Source organism: Siphateles boraxobius, unplaced genomic scaffold (genome assembly GCF_051911475.1).
Source record: "Siphateles boraxobius isolate OS27281-9 unplaced genomic scaffold, OSU_SipBor_1 63, whole genome shotgun sequence".
In the NCBI taxonomy this organism is placed as follows: domain Eukaryota; kingdom Metazoa; phylum Chordata; class Actinopteri; order Cypriniformes; family Leuciscidae; genus Siphateles; species Siphateles boraxobius.
The window spans coordinates 2,995,540-3,001,995 of record NW_027509190.1 but is presented as its reverse complement, the minus strand read 5'-3'; the positions used below and the strand labels follow the sequence as shown (position 1 = coordinate 3,001,995).

General features: G+C 36.8%; 1 long non-coding RNA gene and 1 pseudogene across 1 annotated transcript; both read right to left on the bottom strand.

Annotated features, from left to right (window-relative positions):
• Positions 1-4,002: 4,002 nt before the first annotated feature.
• Positions 4,003-5,654, bottom strand: LOC143719439 (G2/M phase-specific E3 ubiquitin-protein ligase-like; annotated as a pseudogene).
• A 186-nt stretch (positions 5,655-5,840) lies between these two features.
• Positions 5,841-6,200, bottom strand: LOC143719420 (uncharacterized). The gene is made up of 3 exons (XR_013196511.1): positions 6,144-6,200; positions 6,019-6,052; positions 5,841-5,891 (listed from the first exon to the last, which is right to left on the bottom strand). It is a non-coding gene; the product is annotated as an uncharacterized LOC143719420 (long non-coding RNA).
• Positions 6,201-6,456: the final 256 nt, after the last annotated feature.

Here is a 6,456-nt window from a genome sequence, read left to right as displayed (position 1 = left end):
AACAAGCCTCATGAAGCATTACAGTCAGAGATCGACACGCAAACACAGCAGAGCTTTGTAGAGAGTCTGCAGTCTAGTATTTCAGCAGTGCAGTTACCAGCGTCATCACAGCAAACAAGTTTCAGAGGGTAAAATAAAGACATTTGGTCTGAAGTGGTGTTGGCAACGTCAGTTCTGTTGCTCATACTTAAGCCTCAGTGATTTAAACAACCTGAATAACTTTGGTGTGTTACTCGTCCTGCAGCGTTTGAGCTCCAGACTGATTCCTCAGATCAGGGATCACGGAAGTGACATACTACACAATAGGCTAACTTTCTGTGTCGCAAACATTAAATGATAACGGAAGTATTGGGATAAAAGTTCATAAGCCGGATATAGACTCTGATGTTGTGGCAGACGCGATCAAAATAAGTAACTGATCTTTGAAACTTATGTTACGCTTCAAATAAAGATTGTATACGTTACATGATGCCGTTGGTGGCGACCAGCGACTGTAAAAATGTATCTGATGCATCACTGAATTATTCATCATTCAAGAGATTCGCTCTGCACGAAACAAGTCACCATTATTCATTCATTCATTCATTCATTTCAAACGATTTTTTACATAATGAATTCATTGAAATTAATAAATATTTTTAATAGACTCATTTATAACATTTTAGACATTAATAAATAGACTAATTTTTAACATTAAATAGAACATTTTGTCAGAACCTCAAGTAAATCACATAATATTTTGTTTGGTTGTCTAATGTTTTGCATTCAGAATCATGGGAATGTCTATTCTTAAAGCTACACTGTGTGATTTTTACCCCCATCTAGCGGTGAAAAGGTATATGACCATCCAGTGAATATTAGTTTCTGTTCCTCTCAATTCCGATTTCGTTTTAACTCCTACGGTGGCCAATGTAGTCCAAGATTGGAATGCAGCATTACAACTGCATTATCACATTAGGCTACGTTAATTGTGTATAAAGTAAAATAAATGAAAAATAACTAAAATTTAAAGTGCCTACATATAACTTATAGCCTACAAATTATAGCGCCATTAAAATATTAATCACATGTTATCCGTCATAGAACACGGATTTATGTTACAAGGTAAACAATAATTTTCATCATTGACGCGAGGAAACCTATCCTAGATGTCGTTCTAGCGTTATGCACAGCACACCATGATATAATTAGCCAAGCAACTTCCAATATACACAAACAGGCTTAATTAACGTTACCTGTCGAGAAGAAAGCAGGCAACGTCGGCATCCTTTTTAAAATCGTTGCTCGTCATGAGCTCTTTCCATCTTGGAAAGGCCACTCAAATATTTACTTTTGTCTTGTTGATTTGCCTGTTGCGTTGCCGTCTTAATTCTCTTTTTCGCTTCCTTGGCGACTCTGATACGTATCCTCGAGAGTAAGAGTGATCCTCCATCAGCAACAGACTTTCAAAAAGGCTTTCAGGTTTTTATATATCAGTCTCAAGCAATCCCCCTCTTGAGATTCGACACGGTGCCATCGAGTGTTAAAACGCGAAAGGCGAAGCTTGAATTAACGGGTATGTCCCTCTTTGGCTAATGTACTTTCAAGATGGAGGGGCAACATGGCGACCGACATTAGAACCCCCCACCCGTATGTATTTTCAATGGCATATTATACACTCACGAGAATACTTTATTACTTGAACGAAGTAAATATACATTAATGAGCACATATATTTTTGAAAGAACTAAGTGTTTTTAGCTAAGAATAAACTAAAAAAGTTACACAGTGTAGCTTTAATGCATTGTATTTTTAGGGCTTGCATTTTTATGGGCTGAAATTTAGCATGGTTGAATATTTAAGCTGTGAATATTTAAATTCAAAACATTTCAAACACATTTTCATTAGTAAAATTTCAATAATCCATATTCACCTTTCATATTTCACTTCCACAATATTCAAACTGATTAAAAATACAACCTATAATATTCAACAGGCGGTTTTCGGTCCATTTTATTTCGCTTTGCAAATTCGCTTCCACAAATTCAGTGGTTCAAATTCGACAGTAAATTCAACGTTGACGTCCAGGAACTGCAGGAAAAGCAGTAGATTACCGAGCATAATCTCCATCTGCTGTTAGTCCACCTCACCAGCAGGGGGTGCAAGCGCGTGTTGTTGACGAAGACCAGAGCAACTGTTAGAGCAAGCCATTCATTCATAAAAACTCATTTACAACAATGTAAGTGTATCTGTGAATGATTATTATGTTTTATGTGAAATTCAGTGTCTTCACGATTACTTTTCCTGTGTAGCCTACATGCATCTCTACCGTGAACGAGATTATAATGTTATTCCCCCTATGCGGATGTATACAGATCCAATGTTACATTTGAGTTTGACATATCTATTGGTTGTTTAGTTGCCTCAACCTTATATTGCGGTGATTGTGCTGCATGCAGTAGCTACTAGGGTTTCCCTCAATATGTCAGCATTCCCCTGCTGGACATATAAAACGCTTAACGTAGCTTAATGGACTCATACAGTGATATAAAAGACCAAACTCGCAGGCAAGCAGAAGCACTCAGAATATGAACTTAACGCCTAAAGTTTAAAGCTGAGCGTTTCTCAGTGATACTGGCATAAATTGGCTTGACATTGGACATTCGCACATTTAGGGACCATCTCTAAAGTTACATACGACATTGGTATACACGTTTCTAACTTCAATAGCATTTGAAGAGAACGACTTGCAGTCATAAAACCAACTGTAAAGTGTTCATGTAGGTGTCAGGCATAATGCGCAATTTATTCAGATAAATTTAAGTTTGCTATTGAAGTTAGAAACGTTTAGGCCTATAGGACTACCAATGTTACTTTAGAGACGGTCCCTAAATGTGCGAATGTCAAGCCAATTTTACATTTAGTCTTTTAGCAGACGCTTTTATCCAAAGCGACATAAGTTACAGTTAAACTAACAATATAGGACAACAATATGAAAGTGCTATGACCCTTCCCAGATTAATCATGTATGTAGGAATATTAACATGTATCTTATACTATAGATCATGTATGTGAGTTTTTATGAATGAATGGCTTGCTCTAACTGTTGCTCTGGTCTTCGTCAACAACACGCGGTTGTACCCCCTGCTGGTGAGAATCGGTATAGAAAAATTACATTTTGATAAATGGAAACTAAAATTTAAAGCAACAAACTAAATTCCCTGATATTCCATGACTTGGACAAAAAATATATAAAATTCCTGACTTTCAATGTCTGGAATAGACCTTTTAAAATTCCATGATATTCCAGAAATTCCATGACCCGTGGGAACCCTGGGAATAACAACCCAGACATTATAGCTGCTTATTACCTACAGTGTGCCAATTAAAATATTTTTGATTAAATCTGAGAGCTGGATCACTCCTCCATAGGCTTCTAAGGGATTGAAACTTTCCGGCCCCGAAAGGTTAATAAAGACATCGTTGAAATAGTCCAAGTGACTACAGTGACTCAATCTTAAGTTTATCAAGTGACGAGAACACTTTGCGCAAAAACAACAACTTTATTTAACTATTCATTTCCTTCTCTTTGGGCCTCAAGTGAGTTCATGTAGTAAAACACCGTAAGCTACTGTTGTACGTCACACGCATCACACACATGACCAGCGTCGGCCAATAGTGAGCCTATGTGTGACGTACAACACAGAAGCGCTGCGCTATAACACTAGTGAACTGACTCAAGGCCCACAGATAAGGAAATGAATAGTTGAATAAAGTCGTTATTTTTGTTTATTTTTTGCGCACAAAAAGTATTCTCGACGCTTGATAAACTTAAGTTTGAACCACTGTAGTCACTTGGACTACTTCAACGATGTATTTAATAATGTTTCTGGGCCGGCAAGTTTCAATCCCTTAGAAGCCTATGGAGGAGTGATCCAGCTCTCAGATTTAATCAAAAATATTTTAATTCGTGTTCCGAAGATGAACGAAGGTCTTACTAACATTTTACATTGTTCTACTCCTCTACTGCAATCCAAAACCAGGTGAGTCTTGGATACCAAAGTCCATTGCATTTTTGAACTCTTCATAGCTTTTTGACATTGGCAATTTTATTGTATTGGCACATGTGCTGGCAATGGGAAATTTAGAAGTCCTCTCAAAAGTCATTTGGGGCTGAGGCTGTTCTGAAAAAATAGAACAAAAGAAAACAATGGAATTTTATGAAATATGTACAAAACAACAATAAAATATGATGTCCAATCCTTTACCTCCAGTGTCAAGCAGATAGTCTCTCCAGAATCCTAAAATCCTTGTTTCTTCTTGTCGTCTGCTGCTACCAACTTCACTGAGCTGAGCCTTGAAGACAGCCTCCAGTAATTCAGGTGTTAGTTTCTCAACACTGTAGCACACGTAGGGTCTGAATACACTTGGATGTTGTTCCAGGGCATGGATGACATCCAGGGTGGAAAGACCGTCGCTAAATCTAGAAGCAAAACAAAGTAATGATAATAATGATGATGATATGAATAATGATAATATGCTCTTAAATTAGGAACCAACTTACCTTTGTACTGAGTATTGGTTTCTGTAAATTATGTACCACTGTATGAAATCCTTCACAATGTTTTCTGTGCCTTCTACACTTTGTGGGTAATCGAAACATCCAGCAGTCTGCAGCAAGCTGGTATACTTATCCGTGACCATGTGTAATTCATCCAAAGATGATGCACTAGATATCTGGTAAATCGGACACATTCAAAAGGAGCAATTAAATTCTAATACATTTCTCTTACAGCAAATACCAAAAAAATATTGTAACTGTTAATCCTTAAACCATTATTACACACACACACACACACACACACACACACACACACACACACACACACACACACACACACACACACACACACACACACAAAAATCTTAAAATGAGCTTAAATAAAAATTGAATGCACCTCAAGTAAAGCTGCCTTCATGGTCTCATCTGTTATATCTTCAACTGTTCCATTAATGTCAGCCCTCCCAGTGAGGTGATTGTATAGCCTATCTGAGAGGAAGCAAGTACCCGGACCACCGTGAACAATAGAAACCACAATCATCTGCCCCGCAAGGAAGTATTCATCTTCTCTGGCAGCTGCAGTAAATTGTTTTTGTCCAGTTAGTATAAAACAAGACAATTATGAACAGGGCAGATAAAAAGTAGATTTAAGTAAATAATTTACCTGCACTGTTAAAGGTGAGAAATCTCCTATTTTCTGGACCATCAAAGATTCTCCATGTCCTTAAACAGTCCATTAGGAGGGTTAGAAACTCACGTTTGGGACCACCTGTGTCCACTGCATCTTCAGTTGTGCCTTCGTCATCTGTGAATTTAACAAGCATGTCGTGTAATGGGTTGTATGATGCACGTCTGAATCCACGAATTGCTCAATCCCAAACATCGGCTCTATTTATGTTGAATCTGCCGCAAGATGTTTTTATTATCTTCAATGAGAGATCTGACACAATGTCTGCAGAAGTTAATACATCTGTGCTTTAATAAATAGAGAGGTTTTGATTAAGTTAAGCAAAATAATAATGATATAAAAAAATACTCAATAAATTTAGGAACATGACATTGAGTAATTAATAAATTAAGTACCTTTCTTCTTGAACATGTTGTCTGCTCTCATCGGACCCTTCCGAGTCACTTTCGATTATTATTGGGGCATAGAGACGTGTGTAATTGCTGTAAAAAGACAGAATAACAATAATTTACATCCATTGACAAACAAAAGTAATTGTAGGCTACTTGTAAACCAATTCATTTATGTTTTGAAACTCTTTTTGAGGTAATACAAGGAGCTTACGTGTAGCACTTGTTGGCCATGTGTGTGTTCTTGGATATTTGTTCCATTTTTTCCTGCTTCCTAGATTTGCCAGAAATATAATAATTATTAAAAAAACATTATAACTGACCATTATAAAGACAGAATACATTTTTTTCATTTGTTGTAACAAAGTAACTTTGCAAGGTATGAACAATTATGAACTTACTTGGTCCAAAAAAGGCAGAGAGAGATCAGGGGGTCTGAAAAATTCACTACTGTGAATTAATTTGAACAACTCCACTCCTAACCTCCAAATAATGTCTTGTTAACTTTGATAATAATCAAAAATACCTGTTTGATGTGCTTCCTGCATTTGGTGTGCTTGCTTCATCTGGACCATCCCATATCTGTAAAAAAAAAACAAGCCACTTGTTAAAATGAGTTACAATTAAATGTTATATTTATGTAAGGAGACATGCAATTAAATGCACCCACCAAAGTGTCACTCTCATAATGTGGACTGTGGGGGGGAAGACTTTACTTGCACTTCACTGTCTTCGCTAGAAGAATCCCCAGAGCAGTCTTCAAACAACAATGAAAGTAATAAATTCACTTTTATTTAAACCCATTCGTGTAAATAGTGTTTTATACATTATGTCTTGGT